This window comes from Danio aesculapii, chromosome 13, assembly GCF_903798145.1.
Source record: "Danio aesculapii chromosome 13, fDanAes4.1, whole genome shotgun sequence".
Classification (NCBI taxonomy): Eukaryota; Metazoa; Chordata; class Actinopteri; order Cypriniformes; family Danionidae; genus Danio; species Danio aesculapii.
Window position 1 is genome coordinate 29,677,651 of NC_079447.1, and position 15,352 is coordinate 29,693,002.

General features: G+C 37.0%; 1 protein-coding gene across 1 annotated transcript in view; it reads right to left on the reverse strand.

Moving 5' to 3' along the window:
• khdrbs2 (KH domain containing, RNA binding, signal transduction associated 2) overlaps positions 1–15,352 on the reverse strand; it is a 119,019-nt gene that overhangs the window by 66,284 nt on the left and 37,383 nt on the right. The window lies entirely within an intron of this gene.

The window sequence follows — 15,352 nt, forward strand, 5'->3', positions numbered from 1 at the left end:
AGACGGCTGCCTCAGTAACCTCACACTCAATAAAAACATTTGAAAGTAAGCTGGTTTTTCTCATCATGCACAAAACCAGTTACAGTGGGAGAATGAGAATATCTCATTTTTTGGTTCAAAATTAAATCTACGCCAGTCGTGGATCAAGCGTATTTTCGCGGCTTGCTTTTTGAAGTTTGTCAGAAGCGATCAAAAAAGATGAGAGTCTACACCTGTTTCTGCAGGGCACCGCAGCTGCTCATGTGTCTAATCGATGTTTGGGGTCAGTGGTTGGGCTCCGCTGCTTTCAGAGATATTATAACATGTACCAAATGCCAAAAGGGATCTTCAAAACCATCCAGAAGTCCATGCTTGAATGAGGCATAACATAATGAGTTCATTTCCAATGGGGATTCGAGTAATACTACCCAGATGACGAGCAATCCCGCAACTGCTTTGGGGCAGCAACTAACATTTCAGTCAGATCAGCGGTCATTGAGAACACTTGGCCTTCACAGTTTTTTCACCCGTTTTCTATTGTTTTACTCGTCTGTGCATCATACAACTGTCTCTTCAAGGGATCTTGTGCACTAAAATCAGATTGGGGCTGCTGAGGACTGTTTAATGCCCCTGATAACAACCAATCTTAAGTAGTCAATAAATGCTGCCATCGTAAGAAAAAGTGCCCTTGTAAAAAATGGCGAATCAGATTGCCTTTATAACAGTGTCACTTGATCAGTGTCTTCTCACGTTCAGTGTTCATCATTTTCTCTGATGTATTGCCACAATCCCCGTAGCCAGCAGCCCCTCTAAATTCATTTTAGACTAATGTTATTTTTGAGATGTGTTTTAAAAACAGCATTTTTTTTACTCAGGATAATATAACATAACGAGAAAGTGACTCCTTACTCCTTCTATATACAGTTGAAATCAGAATTATTAGCTCTTCTCTCCGTTAAACAGAAATTGGGGAAAAACAGGGGGGCTAATAATTCAGAGGGGCTATTATTCTGACTTCAACTGAATGTGATTATACTGTACATAAAGTACATTTGAAATATTCAGATGCAAAAGTCTTTTGATTTTTTTTATACATTAGCATTTGTCTCAACCTCCTTTGAGTAATTTCAGTTATTTTACTTTTATGGCAAAAAAATATGTTGTTTTCATTGCCTCTAAAGTAAAATATTTGAACATACTGTAAACATAGGAGACCGAGAAAAATGTTTACTTTACGAAAAAATTTAACATGGCACTTTTTTGCATCTGAACTCACTGTAGCCTATCGAGAGGGGTCTGGCTTCAGACTCGGTGCCAATGCAATGAGCTGCATGCAATGCTTTTGAATGGGCTAATCTAACCCTGCTCGTCACAGTGACATCACTAGCTTCATTGAGTGCATTGTATCTGACATTGCATCTCTGAGTGATGCAATCTCAGCTTACATCATAAAGGCTGCACCCAGATACTACTGAGCCTATCAGCCTACCACATGGCAACAACTTAGGCTCAATCCTAATTCTACTCCTTAGCCCTTCCCCTTTCACCAACCCCTTGTTTTGCGCATTCACGTGAAGGGCTAGGGGTGTCCCAATTCTCTTTAGCTTGAAGGCGTAGAGCTAAGAATAAGGGCTAGATACCCCTTAAAACCAAGATTTTTCAGGACCACACTCGAAACCAAAGGGTAAGAAATTTTCCCAGAATACACCATCTATAACGGTAGCATAGCTGTACCCGAAAGTCAGGAGATGCACAAATTAGTATTTTTTACACCAAGCAAACATGTTTTAATACATTCATAATCGCGTTTGTGTTTTACCATCATGCTTTAAAAAAAAAAAAGCGCTGAAATAAAAAATGCTATAATGCTATAATCTGTAATAATAACTCCTGTGTAGTAGTCGCACAAAATTCTGACACTCGATGACACTCGAAGACCCTGTCAGTTAACTCTAGTGGCTGGGAATGGGCTTTTTACAGGGTCTAATATAACACTAATGCTGTTTTCTTGTGTTTACACTGATGAATATGGCCAGGGTGTAAATGCACAGTACAGTTATGAGCTTCTTGCCACATTATATCCTCATGATAACATGATATCCTTGCCTTCAGTGATGTTCTGAAGATAAATAGCAATAAAATAAAGCAGCTGGAATAACTACAGCAGTCGCGATCGTCAAGAGCTCACGATGACATATGATGATGTGTACAGGTGCCGTAGGGGTGTCCCATTTCCTAGGGGTAAATATTGAAGGCCTTCCCTTCACACTTAAAGGGCCAAGGGGAAGGGGAAGGGGTAGGGGTACAAAAATAGAATTGCGATTGGGCCTTACTCAAAATAGACATGCTATCTGCTGAACAGGAAAGAAACATTACTTTTGTAAGGTCAAAGGAAGAGACAGGTTGAAACAGTTGAGAATAGGGGTTTCACAGACTAGTTGACTGGTCGACTTTAATGCACTGCCATGTCTTTCTTTGAGGTCGACTAGTCACGCTGCACAGATCATGGCATTTTAACATGAACAACATGAAAGCCTTTGGTCATTCAAACAAAATGCTTTTTTTTCCATTCCAGTGTTCCACTTTTCCATTGTTTTTCAATGTAAACACACGCTTGAAGGATGCGCATGAATGTTAAGCTTGCATGAAAATCAGTAATCAAATTTTTTGCCTTAATCTGAATAAGACAATAATATGATTAAGTTGTTTACATGAGTTGCTTTTTAAATGTTCCTTTCATGATCCCCTTTTACAAGTTATAGCACACAATATGATTAATTCCTCCCGAGTTTTATGTAATTTCAGGTGTTTCATTTTGAATTTGTCTACTTTAACTACAGTTTGGCACTTTCACTTTCATTCAGGAACATTTCATGCATGCCCCTGTGACAAACGAGGTATTTAATGCAAGTATGAACTGCTGGAAGAGTGTTGTTTTAATGAGTTTGATGCTGCATATTGTATGGGAAAAAACTCAGCATTTTACAATGCAGGTGTCTGTGGTCCTTCACTGACTCGATAGGTGCAGAGAATAGTGTCAAACAGCTGTGTGTGTATGGAATATCCTGTCACAAATTGTGGCAAAAATCCTACACGAATCAGAGTATTGTCTTAATTGTATTAAAATTGGATTATTGGTGTTCATGTAAACATACCCAATGTCAGTCCCAATGCAGTGGACCAATCAGAAGGCGGCTTTTTGTTTCCGTTTACAGAAAACTGTTTTATTTGAAGGCCACATGGCATAGGAGGCATGCTTCATCACAGTTGAAGATGAGAAAATGTCCCACTTCCAACTTTAATGTGTTCTAGTCAATCGCACGTCACAGTCATATTTTAACCATGTAAGATGTGAATAACATTTAGTTTAAAACAATATAAAATGCTAGATGTTCTTATACAGCTGTTGGAGAGCTGCATGCAATGCTTTTAAAGTGCACATCTAACCACGTCCCTAACCCTACCCCTCACGGTGACCTCATAAGCTCTATTGAGTGCATTGTGTCATTTTGTGCATCTGAGACTGCATGTCTCAGATTGCATATGCAAGTCTGTATTCAGATATTATTGGCTGTCTGACAGCATTTGTATGATTTTCCTCTGAATAATTGGTAATAATAAGGGGTATTTTGCAAAACATTCGAATATTGTGTTTAATTATGTCACAAGTTTCTTTTTATTTAAAAAATCTAAAGTCTTTCAGCCCTTAAAATGGTCTTTTCTTTCCTTTTAAGAGACAATAACTCCATTTATAATACACTTTGGTTTTGAAACATTACAGATTCTCAAGGAGCCACAGTAACAGCACTGGAAAATCCTAATCAGGGCACTTTAAGTATTCTGGACACTCTGACAGTCTATAATTTTAGACTTGTTTTGCTGTTCTCTACCTGTTGCTAGTTTCCAGCCCAGTGAGCCAGACAATACTAAGGAAAGTGAATTTGCCCTTCAAATGTTTGCAAAGGTTAGCTGATATTTGGCGGCCAGAATGAAACAGTTGGCTATAACATGTGTTGACATACCCTGCCTAGCACATTGCTGGAAACTCCTCAACACATGCTCATCCCAGCTAGGCTGCAGATGCAGCTGTAGAAAACTCTAGCAGGCGAAATGCAGAAGAAGTGTCACAAAATGTGTCCAAAGCCACAAAGCAAATGTGCACGGTTTCAGGTGAAAGGGTGAGGTGTGTGTAGGGCAGTATATTTAGCAACACTGCAGCACTGCACCAAAGCGCCATGACCAACCTCTCTGGGAGCGGGTGCGCTGGAGGTGTGCTGTTTGCATCCCCTCTGACGGAGTGTGTATAACAGGAATACTCTGCAGCTGGCTGGGTGCCTCAGAGCAGATGGTTGCCTCAGCTACAGTGTGAAGATGCTCACTGGGCGGCTGCAGTGGAGTGGCCTGTTTTCATTAAGCTAATGAATGTCTGGAGCTGCTCTCCTGCTCCACGGTGGGCAATTTAGGCTTTATTAGGGGGCACAGTTCAGTGCTGGATGAGGTTTGAAGCTATGCAAGCTGTCCCTCGCAGTCTCTGGCAGAGGCAGGCCACAGAATGATGGGCATTATGCAGCACTGACAGGCTGAGGACGATAAACCTGACAACCGGAGGCATAAGTGTCAAACGGCATTGCCTTATTATGAGCAAATGAGACTTCTAAGAAAGAATACGTATGGTGTGCGGTTGTGATGGAGGCTAGATCACAAAAGCCAACACTGCTAGTGCCTAGATCAGCATGCATGTGTGAAAATACTGCAAAATTCCAGGGAAAGCATCCTCTGCAGTGTTTATTGACAACTTCAAAACCACGGATGGCTATTCACTGGGCTGTCATGCAGAATCACTTATTTTTGGAGCCCACTGTGAGTTTAGTGTGTGTGTGTGTGTGTGTGTGTGTGTGTGGCTGGCTGAACAAATGACTTTTCACACATGAGTCCCTTTGACAGGGACCTTCACCTGTGCTCGGCTCTCTCTGATGTGCATTACATTGATTTCTCTGTCAAAATCTTTTCAGAAGCTATTCAAGACCACTGAGGTCTTGTTCAGCTTCATACCGGCACGATCACCAGACACATTTTATTGTCATCACATACTAACACTCATCTTATTGGAAACATTTCTTTTGATTTGTCAAATGGAAAATAACTGCCAAGTGCTTCAGGAGCTTTGAAGTCTAATTAGGATTTCCACTAGATGTGTTGCATCCTTTACCAGTGCCCTGTTATCCCTTTTCTACCAACATGGTTCTGTGTGTGCAACACATTTCAGAAAGAAAGGAGGTTCTGGGCTAAAAAGATTGGTTCAAATCTGATCATAATCCTGATAGCCTCAGAGCCAGAAAACAGATTGCTGACATTGTGTATTGCAGTCACTGTGAAAAATTCAAATGGACTAAAAGTCTAAATATGCAACCCAACATGAAAAAGAGTGAATAAATCAAGGATCTCTGTTTCATTTAATAACAAAAAAGCACAAAACACAGTATTCAAAGACCCTTGCCCTTTTGTAAAAATCGTGAAGCTCAAAAAATTAGTCACCGGCCAAATACAAATGAAATTCCCTGAACTAAGACATCCTTTGCATGTTGCTTGTTAAACTTTTTCAAAAAGAGTCTTCAGAGTTTTAAATCTGTCTTGTTGTTTCCGGTCGCACTGTGTATTTAATTTCTGAATGTCATTCTGCGGCACACTACAAGTTCTGTTCTAGAACATTTCTCTTCTGCTGTCCAAATCTCAACAGATTTTATGCAAATTGTTTTTATTTTATGCTTATCTAAGTATCTGACTTTTTTTTTCATTCTGCAGAATGAAAGCATATCCCTATCTGTCATGAGAACGCAATAGTATACAAATCTATTTTTGGTGCATCTCATCACATCATCCAAAAAACTGGAACAGGAGATCCTGAGGGACACACACAATTTCAATCTGCTGCCAGTTTACAATCACTGAATATTATATTCACTTTAAGCGAAAGAAATATTAAGAACAAGACTGATACTAACTCATGTTATTTACGGATTCTGTGCCAATTAAAGCTGGAAATATAGACTCTGCAGAAACAGCTACAGTCTGCATCTTATGCAGCATAAATGACGAGGTTGTCTAGGGCTAATAAACTTCTAAATATCCTCGAGGCTGCTTCAGCAAAAAAAATGGCACAAAACACCTCAGGCTTCACAACAAAATGTTCTGCCAGCCTAAGCTGGCAAAGGATACACTTAACATAACCATTAGCGTAGTTCGGCTGTTTGCCTCTGTTTGAGTTGGAGGTTGAAACACAGCACCGTTGCCATAAGCCGTGAAAGCAGATAAGATCCGCAGATGGGGTTAGATGCTACTGCCAGTGTAGCCAGCTGTGTTGCTAGCGAAGTCTAGCACTGGCTGATAGCAGGATTATTGGTGTGGATAGGACTGGGAGAGATGTAATAATTGCTAGCAGAGATGGTTGGCCTCAGTCTGTGGACATGGGCATTAGCAGATAATGGTTTAAACAGCGGCTGAGCACAATGGTGTTAAATAGAGGAGCGAGTCAAAGGGCCAGCGCTGGCTGTTAGTGAAGGCTAATGAACTAGCAGAGAGAGAAAAAGAGAAAACACTTTGAAGCTGTTCCAGTTCACTTTATACTGTATTCTTAACTTTAAGATTAGAATAAGCCAAATTGCTTTTGAGCAATGACAAACAAATGAACACATTAGATCTGTAAACACATATTTACTATTAGCATACCTTAAAACACGTATATACTATCAACAAACTACAGTAATTAGCAGTTTACTGAGGTAAAATCCTTGTTTTTAGTTATTATCCATCCTAATCTAAAGTTTTCCTATATATCTGAATGTATATACACTATTAAGTGAGGATTTGCTAAACACTCACTAAACAAAAACAAGATTTTCAAGAGTTCACACTTATATATTGATAACAATAGCAGGTTTGGCATGCTGTCCCGAAACAGAACCCTGAGTTCTGAGATAATTGAGCCCAGGGCTCCCGCCTGGTCAATGAGCATGTAAGGGGGTACGAGATCAGGTAGTTCTCAAGAGCTCCCCCTTGGAAAGGAGGAAAGGGGGTGATGGGGTGAATGGGGGGCTTCTTCACAAAACGAAGATAAGGGATTAATGCTAGTCAGGCTATTTATAGTGAGTTTGGAATGATCCGATTGGCTTACTAATGATTACAGATGAGAGACCAGCTACGATCAATCATATCACATGCTCCTCTAGAAATTAGTTCATTTAAAAATTATATGTTTCTAATAGTATGAAGAACATTCTCTTTTAAAAGGCTGTAATTTGTACACTACATTACATTAAAGCCTTGAATCATCTCCTACCAATTTGGCATTCGCTGCATAAAACATATGCTGAATAAGTTGGCGATTCATTACGCTGTGGTGACCCCAGATTAATAAAGGGATAATAAAGCCGAAAAGAAAATGAATGAATGAATGAATGATTATTATCATTTTATAATTATCTAATGATATTTTTTATAATAATACAAATATTAAATAATTGTATTATATATTAGAAAATAATAATAACAATAATAATAATAATAATAATATTATTATTATAATAATACCTATTATTATTATTATTAGTAGTAGTATTAGTAGTAGTAGTAATAATAATAATAATAATAATAATAATAATAATAATAATAATAATAAAAATACATCTATTGCTCTTTTTATAAAAGTATAAATTCTTTTACATTCATAAGCATGTGTATTGTCAAAATGCATAAAATGATATGCATATAAACAGAAGGCGTAGCAAATATGTGAGATTGATGAAATTAAAGCATGACATTGTGAACAGTGTGGAGCTGAAGTACAGGTGTAACAGCCTGAGGAAAAGTTGATGATGGATCCCTTGCATTACAGAAGCCATATTGAGCTCTGACACTCTGGGTCTGACAGCACAGATGCAGGGTAAACAAACAGCGCATTAAGGCCATCTCCGAGTCAGGAGCATGACAGGTTAAAAGACTGCTGGCACTCTTTTCCCCAGACTACATCTCCCATGTCACTTTGGTGTCAAATCTTAAAACAAGCCGATGGCCTGGAAAGGTCAAAAAACTGGAAAGTCACATTTACAAGTTTTCCAAGAACAAAAATATTTGTCTGCTCAAGATCATGGCAGCAAGATCACAAATGAATGCCTTTCCGCTGGCTGCTTAGAGAGTGTGTTATTATCCCATGGGGTGCTGGTCATTTGAAACTTACTGGGATAAGCCATATAAACCGATTAGGAAAGCAGCCATATTCCCATCGGCTCACTGTTTCTTTCCATGAGGTTTGCTCTCTCCAAAATCTTTTACCAGCAACTGTGCACCACAAGAAAACCACATTATGAGCTCATGTTTACAATTATGTGAATAACCTTCAGAAAACAAACAAAGATGCTCAGCTTTGAGTCCTGGCTGGGTCAGTTGGCATTTCTGTGTGGAATTTGCATGTTCTCCCCGTGTTCGTGTGGGTTTCCTCCAGGTGCTCCGGTTTTCCCCACAGCCCGAAGACATGTCGTTTACTGTAGGTGAATTGAAAAAGCTAAATCGACCGTAGTGCATGTGTGTGAATAAGTGTGTATGGATGTTTCCCAGTGCTGGGTTGCAGTTGGAAGGGCATCCGCTGCATAAAACGTATGCTGGATAAGTTGGCGGTTCATTACACTGTGGCAACACATTAGGAATCACAAACATTTTGTGTGCATAAATATATATGTCATGACAACTCTCAGAGGGATCATTTTAACCAGCGTTTATTGGAATGGTTATGAAATTGACATACTGTATAGTGTAAATGAGTTTGATTTTGGCAGACGAGACCCATATGCTGCTGTTGTTGCTTTTGTAGAGGAAGAATACAATATATGGTTCAGCTTAAGATAATAAAAAGTAGCTGCTTTAAAGGAAATAAACCCTTTTAGAAGATCTTTACATGTGGTGCTGGGGAGGAGGGGTTGTAATACGCTTTCAGAATTGTGCAGTATACCAGACCCAAGCTAGAGGAAATATGTGCTTACAGGACATGAATTACTCCTGCATGAGCCAAGTGAGATTGTTAGAGTTCCATGCCAGGAATATATGCATAAATAAATTTAAATGTTATGTTACTTATTTACAATAACTAAATTACAACCATTATTTAATTAATTAGGAACTAATCTGCACACATTTCTAGCACAAAAATCTTAACAATGGATGATGTTCAGATGAAAATTTCAATTTTATTTATTTATTTTTCACATATCAGAGTAAGATCAGAGTAAGACACTCTTCATTTTGATTCCTGTTTTTTGTGAAAAAATAAATAACAAATAAATATATATATATATATATATATATATATATATATATATATATATATATATATATATATATATATATATATATATATATATATATTTTTTTTTTTCTTTATTTATTTTTTTCTTCTTCTTCTTTTTTCTTTCTTTCTTAATTTTTTTTATTCTTCTTCTTTTTTTTTGACATATCAGAGTAAGATTTTGGGAATCCTTTCATTTTGATTCCTGTTTTTTGCGGGGGAAAAATACAAATAAATAAATAAATAAATAAATAAATATATATATATATATATATATATATATATATATATATATATATATATATATATATATATATATATATATATATATATATATATATATATGTGTGTGTGTGTGTGTGTGTGTGTGTGTGTGTGTGTGTGTGTGTGTGTATATCACAAAAAACAGGAAGTATAAGGCAAACTAAATATAAACACCTCCTTCATGAACCCTCCATAATATAGATGAATACAAATGTAATGTCTGGTGTGTGTATGTGCTTCTGAAGTACATATTTATGACTCAGCAGGAGAATAAAAACAGCCTCTTTAAATATGTATTGTAATTGAGATATACAAACTCAAATTCATAGTGTGACAAAAGAAACACATAAAAGTCTACTTTGAGTGTTTGGTTTTTTTTTACATTTAATTTAAACAAAAACAGTTTATGAAAAGCCTCAAATCTCAAAATTGACATGTGCACTGTGTTTTTGCCTCTATTGTATTGCCTTAAGCAGATATACTGTAACAATCCATTGTTCGCTATTTTTTTCCCACCTACAGTGCAGTTCGATTTTGAATCTGTTCAGCAGCTTATCTATGTTAAACACCTTTGACAAGGTTGGTCAGCCTTTGGGACTATAGGGAATTCTTTAACAAGACAACAATTGGATTATCTTTGTGTGCAGAGCTTGCGTACACCTCCATGTAAAGGTCATATAACTGAAGACAGATAAGCCACAGTCTGCAGGGACAACAACCACCGGCGTTACTATTCAACAGATTAGTTGTGTCTTCACAAGTATAAGAGGTAAACCTCTAAGGTAGATCTGTTCGCATCATTTCTTCTTGCTTGGTTTTGATAAAAGGTTTTTTGTAATGCTGGTTGTTTATTGTACCTCAATAATAAAACTACATTGTGAAATCTGAATGCTGCACTGTAATGGTTTTGGCTGCTTCTTGATGCTTGGCTAAATACATTATAATTTTTGCTGTTTAATGCTTTAAAACATTCCCATGCTCTTCTTTTTTAGCATGTCTGTCTTTCTTTATAAAACTGTAAATGATAAGCAATACAGAATGAGAATAATGCAAAGTACAATGTATTGAAAACAAGTGTTATTTTACTATCATAAGCTGTTTCCATCCACCTATTTTTATACGCACATTAAAAACGTCAGTTGATGGAAACGTCAAGATGCGCATAAATTTTGAAAAAAAAAACATGCGCATAACTGAGTGGCGCACTTTCATAACTGAGTAGTAACTTTTACTGAGCAAACTCCAGTACGCGCATTAAAAAAGTCATGTGATTTTGTTATAAGAGATCATGTGATGATCAAAATGTGTGTGAATGAACAAACCAGCAGGCTGAGCACATTGTAAAACATCTAAAATGCCTTAACGTTTTCAGTATTAGAGTTTTATATTATTAATCACCTCCAAAACCATCAAGACCGCCTATATCGGCATCGTCTTTTGAGATGCAAGTCATTAATTTAAATGAAGAAAAGATTGACGCAGCCTCTTATACCACAGCAAATTTAGTTTTTACTGTTGATATTTGGTGCCAGATAATCAGGAAGTGACAATTTTGTTCTCTTTGACTCATTGGGTGGAAACGCCGCTTTATTCGCACGCCTTTTATGCGATACTCCAGTTTTGAGCATGAATTTAATTCGTATTTGTGGATGGAAACATAGCTATTGAGTAACTAACTATTGTAGCTTTTATCTACTTGTTCTTAATCAATTTAGATTTCTCATTTAAAATTTCTTTAATCATTACAGCTACCAAATTTTCACCCAGTGATTAATTTTGCATGATTTAAGAATAAGAAAATGGGCTGAAAATATGTGCAATATATTTGCCTTGATCTCAATGCTGATTATGCAAGTTTTTCTGCACCACTAGCATGTGCTGCTGAACATGTGTTTGTCAATTTAATGTTCAGCCCATGTGAGTGATAGTATAGCTCACACACACAACACACTGTACACACTGCAGCATTTTGATCCATCAGTGTGCACTGCACCAAAACAAGCAAAGCCTCAATGGTGCCTCTAATGAGTCTCTGCACAAACAGATGCACCCATAGGACATTTGATAAGTCTAAATTAGAATTCTATGACAAATCAGATGCCAAGGGGGATAGAATACCTTCTAAACCCATGCAAGCTCAATATATTACGCAACAACATGGGTGTTGGTAGGCCATTTTTAGGGGTGCATTGCCAATGTTCAGCCACATCACTTGTTGTTGTTGTGTTGTTTATATTGGTAATATGAATAGTCAATGTGATGCTAAACTGCATGTTGTTTTCTGGTTTCTGTTTGTACTTGGGTGTAGAAATGAAAACAGTAGAATGTTGTGTTTGTAGAGTAAACTTTATTCATTCATTCATTCATTCATTCATTTTCCTTTCGGCTTAGTCCCTTTATTAATCTGGGGTCACCACAGCGGAATCAACCGCCAACTTATCCAGCATTTGATTTTTATGCAGCAGATGCCCTTCCAGCTGCAACCCATCACTGGGAAACACATACACACTTAATCACACACACATACACTACGGACAATTTTGCCTTCCCAATTCACCTGTACCACATGTCTTTGGACTGTGGGGGAAACCGGAGCACCCGGAGGAAACCCACGCGAATGAGGGAGAACATGCACAGAAACGCCAACTGACCCAGCCGAGGCTCGAACCAGTGACCTTCTTGCTGTGAGGCGACATCACTACCTACTGCACCACTGCGTCGCCCGTAAACTTTATTTATTTATTAAAATTTATTAAAATTTTATTTTATTTTATTTTATTTTATTTTATTTTATTTTATTTTATTTTATTTTATTTTATTTTATTTTATTTTATTTTATTTTATTTTATTTTATTTTATTTTATTTTATTTTATTTTATTTTATGCTGAGCCCAAAAATGCATATCCTGGAATACGGTGTAAAGCAATACACTTAAAAATAAAGTGTCATGAAGAACTTTATAGGGGTGTTTCCATACTTTAGAGCAGTGGTTCTCAACTGGTTTGGCCATGGGACCCACATTTTTACATAGTCATCAAGCCGCGACTCACATTTTTAAGAATTACAATATAATATTATAATTTGTATTTTTTTTTTTTTGTGAACATACACAAGTAGTGACAGATAAATCATAAGAAAATCACCAAGACTTACAAATAAACAATATTTTATTGCTGCCATTTAACAAAATGTTTCAAATTATAGAAATATTACAAAGTAAAAACATCAAATACTGTAAACAGTGGTTAGGGTAAGGAAAGGTTCAATTACCATGAACTAAACTGAACTGTTAATAAAACTGTAACACTGATCCTGTTGAATTAGCAAACCAGTAAATTACAGTAAAATGATTAAAATAATCATAACCATTTTCATAATAACCACCAGCTATTTGCTCTTCTGCTATTATGTGGGTTCTCTTGGCCTTTGCTGCAGGGTGAGCTACACAGTAAAATGCGCGGAGTGGCTGTACTTGTTTCGACCATAAAGATGTTAGACACTTTTGTGATGTCCTCAACTATTGGAGTCGTCTTTGAAAATAGCCCACAGGTTTGTCCTTGCAACTGGGATGTTTGGTTTCTAAATATCGCTTTAATTTAGAAGGTTTCATGCTCTCTTGTGAGAGCACCTCACTACATATGATACACTGAGGTTTTAAGCCTTTTTTTGTAGACAATATATGTAAATCCATACTTTACATATTTGGGGTCGTACTTGCGCTTCGACATATATGTTGGTATAATTAAATGAAATTCACAAGTCAAACGGTACGGTTGTCATGTGCGCATTTCAAAATAAAAGTCCGGTATAAGCAGAGTAAGTTAAAAATTAAACTTTTTGTAGTTTTTTTTTACCACACACTCCACACACTCCACAACCCACTGAAAATGTTCCTGTCGCAATCTGCCAGTTGAGAAACACTGCTTTAGAGGAAGCTTTTTTGTTCCCAAACAAACCTTTCAAAAGGAACCTTTTTTTTATAGATTTTAATAATCTCAAAAAACCTTTTTTCCGCTATAATGAAAGGTTCAATAGAAGATAGCAGTTCCTTCAATGCCAATAAAGAAGCTATGTTTTAAAAAGTGAAGCCATCCCAAATGTTTACGCATATGTCCCAGTTATCCCTTTTGAATAGTGTTCATCAAAATAACACTATGCACTATGGGAAAAAAGAAATCCAAGGACTCTCACAAAACAAATTTCCATTTATGCTCAGATGTGCAGAAATGCCCTTTGATAGATCGCCCAAACCCATCTCTTAAATCTAAATACTGTGGTTTCCATGGCGACAGTGTCTTTGGCTTTACTAGATGGTGATTCAGGTAACCTCATTCATCTCCTGGCCTTCTTTGGGTCTGTGTGTGCGACGCTCACTCGATTTCTATCAGGTATCTGGAGCTCTGTCAGCAGCATATTTCACAGCAAACTACTGACTGTGCTTCTGTGCGCGTTATGGTAAATCAAGCGTTTTATTTGAAAGTGAAAACAGTCTGTAGTTTTGTGATGCCACAATGAAATATATACAGATATGTGAAAAAAAGATCTATGGAAGAAGAGTTGCAGAAGTAATGCTAGCCAGGATAAAAATATCCGGTGATTCAACATTTGGTGGACACCATCCAAAACACATCAACTAAAGCATATTTGCTGAGTCTGTCTGTGCAGCAGCAGAAACTGGACTCCAAACAAGATGTAGAGGAGACTGAGAAATAACACACTAAACATCCTCAATCAGAAAGTGTGACATTTATTTGTATAAGCTTCATAAAGTTCTCTCTCTGAAAAAAGTAGAAAAACAGTTCAATATACTATATGCACAAACACACACACTTTATCTTCTGCTGTCAAAAGTTTCATGCCTGTGAATTCAAACTATTGATATACTTTCTTCAGGCACTTGCTTAAAAGTAAACAAATATGAAACAATAATAGTTATATGGGTTACAGTATGTAGCGTTTCCTTACTAAAACAATCAAATAGGTTATTTGTGCATGAAGGTTATTACCACCTACAAAAGAATGTCATTTAAACTGATACTTTTTTATTTTGGCAGTACATTTCCACTGTGCAGTACAGTTCAGCACAGCTCGGCTTGTTTGTATTTCCACTTTAGTGCCAATTAAAGTGGGTGAGATTATTACTATAGCTGCACTGCCTCGACTGCTGTGACAAAATTAGAGACACAACATGTGAAATATACAAATGTGCAATCCATACCAGCCCACTACACAGAGGGAATGGATGACACCACTGATTATACGTTGGCCAGAGGACAAATGGTTGTGCCAAACTGAGCCTAGTTTCTCTCAAGTTTTTTTTTTTTCCCCTTCACTTTTGTCAATTGGTGAAGTTTGTTCCTCACCATTGTTGCCACTGGCTTGCTTGTTTGGGACTTGTAGAGCTGCGCATTGATGGATTTACTCTTCAGTGTTTGGACTTTCAGCAGTGAAATTTAAACTATGCTGAACTGAACTAAACTGAACTTCAACTCTGAAAATTGGACTAAAGCATTTTCAATTTACTAAAACTTCTATGTTAGGCTGCTTTGACACAATCTACATTATAAAAACACTATAGAAATAAAGATGAATTGAACTGAATGATGCCGAACCCAACCTCGGCGTACCATGCAGTGGATAAGTGCCAGAAGTGCAGATTGTATCTAAGGTGTCAATTTTTCCTGAATTGTTTGGGGCAGCACATTCACCTAGAGAAGTTTAGTTGGTCCTTAAACTGTAAAAATTCTTTTAAATCGTCTCCAAAAATTTAAGGT